The following is a 15,534-nucleotide window of genomic DNA, read 5'->3' as shown; positions in this document are numbered from 1 at the left end:
ATATCCCCAATCACTCCCATGACAGGTGTATCCTATTTGATGTAATGATACGCCATGATAAAGAGTGTTTGTATCTGATGTAGGTAACGTTTGTAAATTAAGGTTGGCAAAGAAAGAAAAAAATTAGGTGATAGGTGAGTATAAACCAGACCTAAAGAGTAATTGAAAATGGTAGTGTTTGTACTTCATTTCCAAATTTTAAAAACTAGCAATTGAGAGAAAGATGTTTGGGTGAATTAATGCAATTTCTGAAATAAAGAATAGCGAACTATGTTAATTAGTATGAGTATTATTATTCCCCAAAGAAGTAGTCCATTTGCAACCAAGAAAAGAAAATATGGGTTTGTTTACCAGCTATAAAAATAATTTTAAAAAGCAAGGTTGGTGGATTTCTGGAAATAAATTTGTATACAGTCATCCTAATCCTCATCTGGAATTCTCACCCTGCTTCCCACTAATCTCAATTGCACTTTGGCAGCTCCGGCTCCCTCTGTAAAGTGTTACTCTTCCCCCACCACCATGGAGAAGGGCAGACATGGGTCCTGGGTTCAGTTCTGGTGGTCGGTGCTGATCAACTGAATACTGTCCTGAGACCCTCTGTGAGCAGTGTTAGCAGTTGCATCACCCTCTACAGGGAGGATACAGATGTGAGTGTTAAGGATATCAGAAGAAATAGGGTCCTCATCTTCTGCCAACAGATGTCTTTAACATTGTGGGATCTAATGGTCAATGTTAGCATTTTTCCAAAGTCTCAAGTTCATATTGTGGCTATTTCATTCAGTGTCTTATGTAAGAATATAGATAGATCTTAGGTCGAGTACTGCAAGGTCTATTTGAAATATCTGGAGTCCCTGGGTGTTGCAAACTGATAACATGTTCATTGCTAACCAAGAGTTGCTGGTTCAAGTGCACCCAGAGGTGCCTTGGAAGAATGGCCTGGTGAACCAGTTCTAAAAATCAGTCATTGAAAACTCTGTGGAGCACAGTTCTACTCGTTCACAATGGGGTCACCTTGAGTTAGAGCTGACTCAATGTCAACTAGTTTGGTATCGTAAAGATCCAAGTAAACTGGAACCACAAGTGGAAAAGAATCTATATGAAAACAGTCTAAGGATTTCACTCTTTTTCTCTCCATCTGCTTCTCTCAGAAAATCTAATCTGTTTTTATCCTACTTCAGTTTGCTCATGGTTTTGTGGCTTCACAGAGTTCTTCCAGCTCTAATAATTTGCTTCAGGCATCTCTTATTTTCTTCCCTTTCTGCACTTCCTTGATAATTGCCTCAGTCTCTCAGTTTGCTAATACATATCAAAATCTAAGAAAGCAATCTGATTGGATATAGATCTCTGACTAGGCTGCCTTTATGTCAATTGCCCAAATATAATTCAATCTATGCTAGGAGGTAAGTCATGGCATATAAAACATAGCTACTATTCCATCAGCAGGAGCGGGGGATAATTAAACAGAATGATATTTCTTTTATACAGGATAAGCAACCCCAAGCTTCTCCCTGAGCATCTCAATCCAAACTCTCCTTATGCACCACCAGCCTTTCAGTTAGTAGCCAAATGCTTAACCTTTAGCACTACTTTATTTGGATGCTGGCACCAGATAAGCTCATTTATACAAGGTGCACTTATGGACCTATGTATGCAAACTTACAAATGGGTCTAATGGAGAGAGTTGGGAAAGCAGAGTTCCACAGAATGGGCATGGAACTAGTGCAATGTCCATACTTCTACCAGTTTGACTTTTAAGTTGTGTTTACTCATAATTGTCAATTTGACAACTAGTCTTTTAATGTAAGGGTAGCTGCACATAAAATTTTCAACTGGGCTGTGAAAAATATGGTTTTCTTATAAATTCTGTCATTCTTTTTTTTAATTGAATAATTTATCATACTTATTTTTATTGTTGAAAATATACACAGCAAAACATACACCAATTCAACAATTTCTACATGTACAATTCAATGGCATTGATTACATCCTTCAAATTATGAAACCATTATCACTCTACCTTTCCCAATTATTCCTCCACTATTAGGATAAATTCACTGTCCCCTAATCTTCCTATCTAACCTTTCAAGTTGCTGTTGAAAATTCGATTCCACGTAGATTTTTAAAAGAGCACAATATTCAAGGAAGACGTTCTTTACTAATTAAGCTAGATTAATATTTTGTTTAAAGAAGACTTCAGGGGATATTTTTGGTTTAAAGTTTAAATATTATTTTAGGGCAACAGTTCTGGAGGCTCATCCAGTCTCAGTGGCTCCATATAAGTCTGGACTTCATGAATATTTGAAATTTTGTTCTGCCTTTTCCCCCTTTTGATGATTCTTCTATAGAATCTTTGATCAAATTGTTCAGTGTTTATAGCCTGGCACTATCCATTTCTTCTGGTCTCATGGCAAAGGTGGGTAGTTGTTCATGGAGGTGATTAGCCACATAAATGCTATTATCCTTGATACAACGTGGATTCTTAAGGAACTATATGGAATATTTTAGCCTAATAAAATGCATTCTACAATATCAAATTAGTAATCTATCAGTGTAAGTTTCTTTTTCATGAGAATTAATGTAATTTCCTAGTGTCCTTACTTACACATAGAGTAGAGAATATTGATCACTGAGTGCCTGACAATTTAAGTATGATTATCTCGTTTTCTTCTTATAACAGCAGTAGTGATCCCTGTTTTACAAATATGAGCTTATAATGGTTAAGAAACTTTCCCAAGGTCATATAACTGGTAAGTGGCAGAGTTGGACTTCAAATCCATGTCTATCTAACTCAATTACATCACTATACCAAGTTATTTACTAGAAACAGTTAAAATTCAGGGTGGATTAAAACCTAGCATTATCCTTCATAAAATGATAGGTTACATAACAAAATTTAAAATAGAATATATATGAGGATCTGGAGCTGTAAAAATATTAATTTCCCTGAGCCTATACATTGGCCAGAGTCCCTAGGTAGTGCTAAAGGTTAAGCATTTGGCTACTAACTGAAAGGCTGGCGGTTCAAGTCCACCCAGAGGCACCTCAAAAGAAAGGTCTGGTGATTTACTTCTGAAAAATCAGCCATTGAAAACCGTGTGGCACACAGCTCTACAATGATACGTATGGGGTCACCTTGAGTTGGCATTAACTTGACAACTATTATACACACACACACACACACATATATTTGTTGTTATTTGCCGTTGAGTCGGATCCGACTCATAGCGACCCCTCCTTGGGTTTCCAAGGTGGTATCACTACGGAAGCAGATTGCCCAACCTTCCTTCCGAGGAGTGGCTGGTGGGTTTGGACTGCCAGGCTTCTCGGTTAGCAGTCAAGTGCCTTATGCACTATGCTATATATATATAGACACACACACACACACACACATATATATACATATACACACACACACACACATATATATGTATATATATATAATAGTTGTCAGTGATTGGGAACAGAGGAACAACTAAGCACACAAGGTCTGGGGGCTGACTAGCTGAGCTCATAACTTGGATCTGCCTTTTCTTAGATGAGTAAGTTTGGGGTGAATTACTTGACTTTTCTGTACCTCAATTTTTCCCATCTGTACAATGAAAATAATTATGGTCAACTCCTTTTAAGATCATGTTGTTGTTGTTATGTGCCGTCGAGTCGGCCCCGACCCATAGCGACCCCTCCTTGGGTTTCCAAGGCAGTATCACTACAGAAGTAGGATTGCCCAACCTTCCTTCCGAGGAGTGGCTGGTGGGTTTGAACCGCCAGCCTTCTGGTTAGCAGTCAAGTGCTTTAGCCACTATGCTACCAGAGCTCCTTTTAAGATCATAGTGGGATTAAATGAATGAATATACATACAATATTTAGAAAAATGCCTGGCACATAGTAAGCACTCAATAAATTTTATTATTAACAATCAAAAAAGAAAAAAATATTTTCATATAATATTTTATTTACAAAGTACAGAATCACAGATTTAGTAGCATTTGATCAGGTCTTTTGGTCTCCTATTCAATCAACTTCTACATCAAAACACGAGAAAAGCTACTTAATTTTATTTATTCATCTAGTTTTAGTTTACATTATTTTGAATTCTATAGGACATTTCTGAAAGTAGCTTTATTTATGGCTGAACCATAGTTCAATGTAGTATTAATATTTTGAAGCATATTGTGCCATTAGTATATGAAGCAAACTAATTAAAACACTGGGAGTCTCTAGGTAGTAGAATTTTAGTAAGGGGTCCTATAGGATTCTAAAATCCTCAAGGCAAAGCTCCTGTCAAAATATAATGAACTATTTCACACAGTAAACAATTTGTAAGGAAGTTTTTGTTAAGGTATAAGATTTGTTAGGATACGCATCATTGCACAAAAACTGTTGATTATCAAAGCAAGTTGTCATAAATGAATAGGAGAAGTCCTGGTGCAGAAATGTGAAACATCTTTGTATACCATTTTCAAGCAAAACACAAGTGTCAAAATTAATTCTCCTGATTTTAGTCTAAGAAATGAAGATAAACACGCCTTAAACAAATCTTCCTCATGGCTGGTAGAATTTGTTGTTTTTGTTTTTAAATTCCTCCACCTTTTTAGTTCTTAACTAAATAGTTATTCAAGGAGTCAGGGAAGTAGGGTCCAACCTTTATGGCAAAGGACAAGCACAGCTTCTGTAATGGTAATGGGGTGGAGAGCACCATCCCGCTGTCGGTGTGAAGTAGTTACAAGGCAAGAAGTACTCAGGTTAAGGCTAGTTAGAGGAGCCCACACCATAGACAAACTGGAGGCTGCATTCACTGGTCACATAGCCCTCAAGAACTTTGCTCACCCTGAGTGTGGGCACACCACGTGTGGAAGAAGGACGTGGTTTCTGGATCGTTGTCATTGCTGTTGGTACACTTCCAGCCTAAGAGTTTATTCATTCAACAAATATTTACTGAGATTCTACTATGTGCCAGGCATTGTGCTAAGTGGTAGCTTAACAAAGATGAGCAAACTCCAGATATGATGCCTCCCTTCAGGAAGCTTACGGTCCAGTGATGAAGACAGATCTAGAACAACTGCAACACCATGGCACAGAGTAGAACTCCCCCCTAGGATTTCTTAGGCTGTAATCTTTATGAGAGCAGACCACAAGGATCACAAGGGCTTTTCTCCTGCAGAGTTGCTGCATGGGTTTGAAATGCCAACCTGTTAGCAGCAGAGTGCTTAACCATTGCAACACCAAGGTTCCTTATGAAACAAATAATGCCACAAATAAACATATAAGTACAAATGATGATATGTGTCCTAAAGGAAAACACTGAGAGAGAACAGTGGGAGAGGGATCTGGACTAGAGAGATTGGTCGGTCAAGGAAGGGCTCTCTGACAAAGTGACATTTAAACTGAGATGAGAAGGAACTTGGAGAGGGAGAGAGTAATGGCTGAGGTCTCTGTGTGTGTGGATGTCTGTGTGTGTTTTGGGGGTGCTGATGAAAGCATTCAGAGGAACAGAATGTGCTAAGAGAATATCCCATCTAGGGAATGGAAGGCAGTTTGTTAAGGCATAGATGGGGCTTTGGCTAGGAGAAGGGGGATGATGAAAGATGGGGTAGAAAGCAGGCAGAAGCAGATAGCAAAGAACTCTGAAACTCAAGTTAACTGAAAGTTTTTAAAGAGGAGATCAATGAGTCCTGATTTGTGCTTTATGCTACATGTAAATCTTGCCCTGATGATTAGATTTCAAATTTCTAATTTTATTAGTTTGTATTGGTTAGATACCACCTGTTCAAAAACAGTAACAATTCTGATAGAGTCCATAAAAGATTTGTAAAGTTTACCTACACAAATAATCTCCATGTCAGTAATATTTAGATTAGGAAAAATGGTTGGAATCAAGTTAGAATTTCAAGCTGAATAAAATTTATTAACATGAGCAACCATGGAAGATTCAAACACAGAATACCCATGTTGATTCTCTACAGGATGAAGAAGATACTAAATAACTATAATATGTACTTGGCAGAACAACAGATGAGCTATCAGAATTACATGGCCATTAAATCACATGGTGTGGGATAGAATAAACGCAGCTTTGGCTAAGAAAAGATTTCAGAATCAGGTCGGTGTGAGAAAGGAAAGAAAGCATAATTGGAAAATGTAATTTTCTAATTGCTTATTTTAAAACAAGTCATTTTTAGAATCTTTTTCTAGTATGCTCCTAATTGAAAAAGTCAATTAAAATCTGGAAGCAAAAAAGAAAACAGAGATTAATTAGGAAATTGTGGAAGGAATTGACAACAGGACTTTTTGCCCACAGGAATAGTATACAGACAACTATATCCCATTAATTTTTCCATGGGAAAAACTATGGATTTTAGGTGATCTAAAATGCAAAGAGTTAACAGGTCTCTGTTGTATGTATTGTTGTTAGGTGCCAATGAGTCTGTTCTGACTCATATCGACCCATGTGACAGAGTAGAACTGCCCCATAGGGTTTTCTAGGCTGTAATCTTTATGGAAGCAGACTGCCACTTGGTCTCAAAGAGCCACTGGCTGGGTTTGATCTGGCAATCTTTCAGTTAGCAGCTGAAAGCTTAACCATTGCACTACCAAGGCTCCTTGGGGTATGCATTGTTGTTGTTATGTGCCATCGAGTCGGACTTGACTCATAGCGACCCCTTCTTGGGTTTCTGAGGCAGTATCACTAGGGAAGTAGATTGCCCAACCTTCCTTCTGAGGAGTGGCTGGTGGGTTTGAACCTCCAGCCTTCTGGTTAGCATTCAAATGCCTCAGGCACTATGCTACCAGAGCTCCCGGGGTATGCATTACTCGGAAATAATTTGAATTGTGTCTTTGCGTCATCAGCTGTAGCATTGATCTGCAGACTCTGAAAAGGCCCCTCTGGAGGAGAAAAGTTCAGGTTGAAGGCCAGGGTCACTCCCTGACATACTGAATTTTTCCTGTAAGAAGGGCAATCTGCCTCTTTCATCTCTGGCTTGGCCATTCACTGCTTTCAGGGTATGATGGTGTTTTCATGCCTCAGACCCAGCTGTGGAGGGCCAAGTGCTGACAAAGGGCAAATGGAATGTGCTCTGAAATCAGCCTGCTGGCACACTGAGTTAAGCAGCCTGCTCTGGACCTCAAAGCTGGCCATGGAAATGGCATGGGAGAGCCTTTCAGATTCCCTGCATTCCACATGTGTGAGACCAGCTTCCTGAGATCCTGATGTCATGACAGAGGCTCTTGCCCTGAAGTGACATTCCGGAAGCCTGTTCTGTCTCGGAACCTTTCCTGGAGGAGCAGTTCAAATTAATAGTGAAGGAATAGTCTCTGGAGCCAGACTACTTGGGCTCAAAACCCAGCTTTTCTTGTCGTGGCACCTTGGACAAGTTCCTTACCTTCATTGTGCCTCTAGTTGCCACATCTGGAAAATGGGGAAAACAGTAACTCCTACCTCGCCAGCTTTTGGTGAGGATTAAAAGTTATTGGGGAGTTCTGGTGGCATAGTGCTTAAGGTACTTGACTGCTAACCAGAAGGCTGGCTGTACAAACCCACCAGCTACTCCTCGGAAGGAAGGTTGGGCAATCTACTTTCTGAGAGATACCACCTTGGAAACCCAAGGAGGGGTTGCTATGAGTCAGATTTGACTTGATGGCAGTGAGTTTTTTTTTTTTTTTTTTTTAATTATTGTGTATGAAGTGCTTTGAACAGTTCTTGGCACATATCAAATACTCTATAAGTTTTCTTATTATGATGATGAATATCTTATCTGCACAGTAGATAAAAATGTTGTTGTTGTTGTCTGCTACTGTGTGGGCTCCCAAATTATGGTGACTGCATGTATCATGGAAGGCAACATGATGGTGGTGGTCGGATGACTGTGACTGTGATCCAGAGGGGTTTCTGGCTGATTTTTAGAAGTAGATCACTAAGCCTTTCTTCCTAGCGTACCTTAGTTTGGAACTCTGCAAACCCATTCAACATCATACAAAACGCAAGCCTCCACTCACAGACAGAGGAGCATCAGCTGGGATTGACGCACGTGGTTGCTAACTGGAAACTTGGAGGTTTGAGTCTACCAAAAAGTGTCTCAGAAAAAAGGCCTGGTGGTCTACCTCTGAAAAGTCAGCCTTTGAAAATCCTATGGTGTACAGTGCTACTCTGATACACATGGGGTCCCCAAGAGTCAGGTTTGACTTAAAGGCAACTGATAAAAGAAAACAAACTAATCCCAGTGCCATAAAGTTAATTCTGGCTCATAGTGACCCCCTTTGGGTTTCCAAGGTGGTATATCTTTACAGAATTAGATTGGCTCGTCTTTCTTTTGTGGAGCAGCTGGTAGGCTCAAACCACCAACCTTCTGGTTACCAGTCAAATGCTGCTGGCACTGTGCCAGTAGAGCTTCCGAGGTATGTTATTAAAAGCAACCTCCCCATACTTATTTATTTTCTCTATCGCTATGCTTCTTTCTGAGCCCCAGTGGTGTAACGGTTAAGTGCTCAGCGACTAACCAAAAGGTTGGTGGTTGTAACTCACTCATTGGCTTGTGTAAGAAAGATCTGGCAATCTGCTTCTGTAAACATTATAGCCAAGAAAACCCTCTGGGGCAGTTTTATTCTGTCACGTGGTATTGCTATGAGCCAGATCAACTCTGTGATACCCAGTAACACCAACAACATGCTTCCTTCTGGTCTACCAATCTCTTTAACCCTTTGCTATTCTTGTTCTCACAGTTAGTGCCAACTTAGGTCATTTCTCTCTTCAAAAGAGTCTCAGATCTGTTTTTCTTTGATATATTGCCAGCCAAAACTTGCCTGAGCTGATCAACATGGCATGACTAACATGGAGTTTGAAGCAGCTTTGTATTATAGTGGGGAAATCCTGGAATTCTGGTTGTGGTTTCATCCTAAAATGGTATGTAAACTTTTGCGTGTGGTGTGCTCCCTATGTGTTTGATTGTATTTATGAATATTTACAATACATTCACTTACACACATACACACACACTCACACACCCCTGCATATGCACTCTGCTATTTTTAAGTTGTTGTTGAACAGTTGTCTGTCATCGCATTTACCAAAATATCTTTTTTTCTTGTGTACTTTTTAGTGTCATCCTTCATCATATACATTGGTTAAGCTCTGTAACCTTCACCCACATTTGAAATGCATGAAGAGGTTATTACATTTCTCATCACCAGGAAAAATAAATGTCTACTAGCATTTACTAAAAATAAATGTTCACTAGAGTGAACCCTCCCTCCCCACACACACACACTTATCTCTGGGTACTACCAGGGATTGTTAGTGTCAGTATCTATATCTATTTTTGTCCCTATATAATAGGCTATATGAACTTTTACAAATGATTTATAAAAATCTACACCTCAATTTTCTCATCTGTTAAATGGAGGTGATCATATAGCCATATTTCAACTCTTTTAAAGAGTTGTGAGAGCCCATGAGAGAACAGAGATAGCCTGGGGAAAAAAAAAAAAGTAAATTGCTATATATTGTCTACTTCATGTCTATTTTCTCCTTGGATGTTCCTAGTCCAGTAGAAGGGGAAAGCCACAAAAACCAACAGTTATAGTAAAAAAGTGACACCAGGAACATATGTTGGCAATGGTGCAGATACATTCTGCGAATCATGAAAAACATACATGACTGAGCCTGAGCAGCACAAGCAGAAGTGGAAATTAAGTCAAAATCGATTATGCCTTGGGAGATTTATTAAGTACCTACAGTGTATACAGCTTGAAAGTGAAAAAATTCAATCAAACAGACCACTGTTTTTGCCCTTCTAGCATGGGAGTTGATTAGTAGCTATTTGATAACGTGGCTAAACAAATGATTGGATGGATCAGATGTTCATTGCTTCAGTTTCCCTATAGTTTCCAAATCTCTCAAGATTTTTGAAAATGAGAATAAATAAAGGCTTTGATTTATGTTAGCTGATTTATCTGGGTTCATCTTTTTTATAAGTTTTAATCCAGTCTTAGGCAAAGACTGAGTTTAACATTTGGCCTGAACCTCCTCTTTCTTCTTCAGTACATTTCATGGAAGGATATGGGCAAGTAACAGTGTAGGGCATAAAATGGTTATTTACATCAGGGCTTAATTTATAACATTAACTATGGGACTTAAATAGTTCCACTCTAAAGCAAGTGACAGATTAGGCTTTCAGGCTTCTTTTGAATTTAGTACAAACTAAGTAAACCAATAAATTCTTTGCATAATTCATCCCAACTATATAGTAAAGCCCCTCAATAAGATAGAATGACACAGTGGCTACAACAATGGGCTCAAACACAACAACGACTGTGAGCCTGGTGCAGGATTGGGCAGTGTTTCCTTTGTTGTACACAGAGTCACTATGAGTCAGAATCGACTCAACAGCAACTAACAACAACAACAAAATGTAATACGGCAAATAAAATACAACCACAGTAGGACATCAATATTAGGAAAAAAGTATAGATTCTGCTACAAGTATAGCAAAAGAAGTATAGATTTGCTGCAAGCAAACGATAACCAGAACTTCCATCAAAATGAATATCTGTTCATATCATCGATACTATGCATGAGTTGGTAACAAGCACTTTCTATTATAAACTAGTATCTATTATATACTTTTGGGGAGGTAAATAGCAAAAAGAAAAAAAAAGTGTACTTATTAATGACTGTTAAAAAATGGAATATTTACAATCTTCTCTTTTCGGGGGATAGCTCCTTTTCTCCTTTGCTTCAATAGCATGGGGCAGGTAAACAAAAAAATCAAACTCACTGTTGTCGAGTCAGGCCTGACTCATAGCAACCCCTCCTTGGGTTTCCTAGGTGGTATCATTACGGAAGCAGATTGCCCCGCCTTCCTTCCAAGGAGCGGCTGGTGAGTTTGAACCACCCGCCTTCTGGTTAGCAGTCAAGTGCCTTCGGCACTAAGCTATCAGAGCTCCTATGGAGCAGGTAGGAAGATACAAAAAGATTTGGAGGTATAGCCTTATGGGTAAACTAAGGAAAACTGCAAACACTGATAGACAATCCATCCTCTCCAATTTTACCTACTAAACACAAATTCACAACTATGAGTTTAGGAGAGAAAAAAAGTATGAATCAAGTTGCATGCATGAATGGCCTAAATATTGGGGACTGTGATTTCATTTGCAGTTTTTTTTTTCTTTCCAGAAAAATCATACAAATGTGTACAATGCATCCGTTCAACTGCCTTACTTGGCTCATAGGGATGAGACTCAGAGATCTGCAGAAGTGGAGATCACTTTCTTACAGGGAGCACCAAATGCCTCTGAGTCTGAGTATGTCTAGCTTTGCATTTAGGGCAGCTCTTTATCCAGAGAGGACTGAGAACACCTTGGGGCCATCAAAGGTGCTTTCTAAGTAGATTCATGATTCATTTATCAATTTATTATTATGCTAATGCAACTTCCCTCTTATATTAAGCACTACTACTGAGCACCGTTAAGACCTAATTTTGTGCCCATTTAAAACAGGGAAAACTCAAAATTTAATAAAATGGGGATAAGAGGCAAAGTAGGTCAGTTGTTTGTATAGTTTGCCATTTCAAAGCATGTTTTAGTCTTTTTTTAAAATATGAATTTTGGTTCCCTGGGCAGTTTCAATTTCTTGCACTACTTATATTCTTGTGATTGTGGAAAGCTGTCTGTCAGTTTGATTCAGAGGCCAAACCCTGTCTTTATTGCTAAGGATTATCCATCCTGTTAACTTTGTGTGATAACTAAAAATGTGCCAGTTAAAAGCCACCAGGAAGGCCAAAAATAGCCCCTCAGTTCTCTAGGGATTGAAGGAAACTAACTTCCAGGCACCAGATGCTTGGCTTAAAGAATATTTCATTTAACTAGAACATAATTGTCTTCTGAGTCACAGAGATACAATGGTTTAGTGTGAATTGGGATACTATATCAACAACATAAAATAACCTAGTGCCTGTTTGACTTCATAGTGTCTAGGTTTTCCAATGCCATGTTCATAAATGTAGGAAGTGTTATGGATGAAACGAAGCTCCATGAAATATTAACATCACAGCATTAGTATTTTTCCTGTGGGGGGAGGATAGACTTTTCCAGTCGACTTCCTGTACTTCTTTCATAGCCCACAACACAGGGTTCCTCACACAGTGGATATACAGTACATGCTATCAACTGATCATTTTTCCTTCCCTCTATAGAGAGCCTTTTCTAAGGAGCTCTGGTAGCATAGTGCCTAAGGCACTTGACTGTAAACCAGAAGGCTGGTGGTTCAAACCCACCAGCCACTCCTCGGAAGGAAGGTTGGGCAATCTACTTCTGTAGTGATACTGCCTTGGAAATCCAAGGAGGGGTCGCTATGAGTTGGGTCCAACTCAATGGCACATAACAACAACAACAGAACCTTTTCTGTGTGCCATGCCCCATGCTAGTGAATGGACAACTAAAGCTCAGGTGATCAGTGCTATGGATGGAGACACACAGGTGAACACACATCAGGGCCTTCTCTCCTAGGAACGGGGTCAGTAATGACTCTAAGAGGAAGACATATTTAACATTTAAGCCAAGAACCAGGTGGGTGTATGGAAGAGAATAAGAAGAGGCAACTTGGAGAATTAAAACAAGCCAGGGTAATTGGTGGGAATATTTTGCTTTGTTCTCTCATTTCATTTTCACAATCTCTCTGAGAGTTAAATTCCTAAAGAGGCCTGTAAAGGCCTTCTTCGCACAGAGCCTGGCACAAAACAAATGCTTGGTAAATACTGGCTGCTATTTTTTATTTATTTTTTTTTTAATTTGTTATTGTTGAGAGTATACATAGCAGAAGATATACCAATTAAGCAAATTTAACATGTACGATTCAATGACATTGATGCCATTCTTAAAGTTGTACAACCATTCTCACCCTCCTTTTCCAAATTATTCCACTCCATTACCATAAACTCACTGCCCCCCTTAGTTTCCTGTCTAATCTTTAGAGAGTTGCTATTGTCCACGTGATCTCATAGATAGATTTTAAAGGAGCATAGTGCTCAAGGCAGGAATTCTTTACTACATATGCTATTGTGTGGCTTTAAGAAGACTTCAGGGGATATTTTTGGTTTAAGGTTTAAAGATTATTTCAGAACAATAGTTTTGAGGGCTCATTCTTGGTTGCTACTTTTAATACTATCAGTCTCCAGCAATTCTAATACCTAGCTTTTTTTTTTTTTTTTTTAAATACGAAAACTGTCCAAAGACCTAAGCTATTCTTATTGTAGTCTTTTTCAGTCTGATCTGAAATGCTGCGTGATGAATCACCTACCCCCACCAAGGGCTTTCTGGAATTCAGACAGAGAACCATCCTTAAAGGCTCATAACTGGGCTGACATTTAGTGGGTGTACACCTGTACAGCTGTGCCATTTATTACAAGACTGAAAGTACTTCTGCCCCAGCTAGAAAATAACCACCTTCTCAAACCTGTCAAGTGCTTTCTCCATTTTTTTCTAGTCACTCCAGCCCTCCCCATGGACCTTTACCGCCTCCCAGATCCCTGTAAACAAAGAGTTAAACCTGATACAGTAGGGTGCACCTTGAGCCACAGTTCTGGCACATTCTGATTGGTTGCTGCCCAGGTAGGAGGTACCTATTTTTAAATATTTTGAATATCACACTTGATTCTAAAAATGTACTTGCTGACAAAGCAGGGTACCCTGATTGATGGGTGTTAGCTGAGAAAGGTTCCAGGAGGAGGTGAGAAAAGAGGTAGATGAGATATGGAGAGGGGCATGAAAAAGAAGAGGGCATAAAGAGGAAGAATATTGTGAAAGCACAACAGGGTTATGAAACATGGGGAGAAGATGGAAAAATAGAAGTATCTTTTTAATAGGGTATTCATTTTGAGTAACAGAAGAAAAGAACACTTCTCTCAGTCTAGTTTGGATTACTTGGTGGCTTGGGGCTGCCCTGCAGGACTCAAGTGCAACAGGGGAAAGTGATACTTTGTTCAGGAAAAAAACAGGCAGGGAAGGTGTAGGTATGGGGCACATTGCACCTTGCATGAGCATTTACGCCTCAGGGGTGTGTGAATAAGCAGAGCAGAGAGTTGAATTGAAGAGGTATGGGGAACATGGAAGAAGTGTGGGGATTATTGTATCTGTCTCCTGAGGGCAGAGCCAATATCCATCCATTCCTTTATTCATTTAATGACATTTATCTGTTCAATGCCGGGAGCAAGGATAGGATTATACACAAGATTTGAAGATATGGTCCTACCCTCAATAAAAATGGCCAAGACTTCTGTAATATTGTACTTATCACATGTCCTGCAGTTTCTAAGTGCCTTTTATATATTACACTCATTGAGTCTTCACTAGGGAGCTCTGGTAGTGTAGTGCCCAATGCACTTGACTGTTAACCAGACTGTTAACTACTCCTCGGAAGGAAGGTTGGGCAATCTACTTCTGTAGTGATACCACCTCGGAAACCTAAGGAGGGGTCCCTATGAGTCGGGCCTGACTTGATGGCACATAACAACAACAGCAACAGCCTTCACTGAAAAAAAAAAAAAAACCCAAATCTGTTGTCATTGATTCTGACTCATGGTAAGTACACAGTAGAAATGAGTTCCATAGATTTTTCTTGTTCATAATGTTTATGGAAGCAGATCACCAGGTCTTTCTTCTGCTATACTGCTGGGTGGTTCAAACTGTCAAACTTTTGGTTAGTAATAGAGAGCAAACTATCTTCACTACAAGCCCTTACAAGTAGTAATGTTAATATCTGTATTTTACAGAAGATAAAACAGAAGCATAGAGAGGTGAAATAACTACCCAAGGTTACAGTGGCAGGGTTAGGCGTCAGACTCCCAGACCGGTCTTGACGTCTGACTCTTACGACTACACAAAGCTGTTTTTTGAGAAAGTCACAATCCAATGTAATATTCATATCTCACCTTAAAAATAATTCTGCACATACATTATCTTACTTCAGCTTCATAATATTGCTGTAATAGGTTACCCCAATTAAAATCTAAGGAAAATGAGGCTCAGAAAGATTAAAGGTTCTTCCCAAGGTCATATTTTAAACTCAACCAGTCCTAAACTCTGATGCTCTGTTTCAAAAAAGAAAAAGTACTCTCTCTACTGTCCCTCACATTCAGTGAGGAAAGCTATGGGGAAACAGATTTTTGACTTAACATATGAAAGATTTATTTAACACAGAATGATTCAGAATAGGAGGAAATACTTACAGATCATAAATATGATAAGGGTCTGTTAACCAGAACATGTAAAGAACTATAACTGAACAACAAAAAGACAATTTATTAAAAAAATGAGCAAAGGACTTGATGGGCATTTCCCCAAAGAAGATATACAAATGACCAAAAGTACAAAGAAAGATGCTTAACATCATTAGTCATCAAGGAAATGCAGCACAAAACCACAGTGAGATACCATTTTATACCTACTAGGATAGCTGTTAGGAGCTCTGGTAGCATAGTGCCTAAGGCACTTGACTGCTAACCAGAAGGCTGGTGGTTCAAACCCACCAGCCACTCCTCAGAAGGA

At 39.2% G+C, this 15,534-nt stretch overlaps 1 protein-coding gene across 1 annotated transcript in view; it reads right to left on the bottom strand.

Moving 5' to 3' along the window:
- The window catches only part of MBNL2 (muscleblind like splicing regulator 2), a 154,429-nt gene that overhangs the window by 64,741 nt on the left and 74,154 nt on the right, over positions 1–15,534 (bottom strand). The window lies entirely within an intron of this gene.

This window comes from Orycteropus afer, unplaced genomic scaffold, assembly GCF_000298275.1.
Source record: "Orycteropus afer afer isolate SDZICR_OR568_19922 unplaced genomic scaffold, OryAfe1.0 scaffold00730, whole genome shotgun sequence".
Classification (NCBI taxonomy): domain Eukaryota; kingdom Metazoa; phylum Chordata; class Mammalia; order Tubulidentata; family Orycteropodidae; genus Orycteropus; species Orycteropus afer.
The sequence above is the reverse complement of the archived record's forward strand: the minus strand, read 5'-3'. Positions and strand labels throughout refer to the sequence as shown.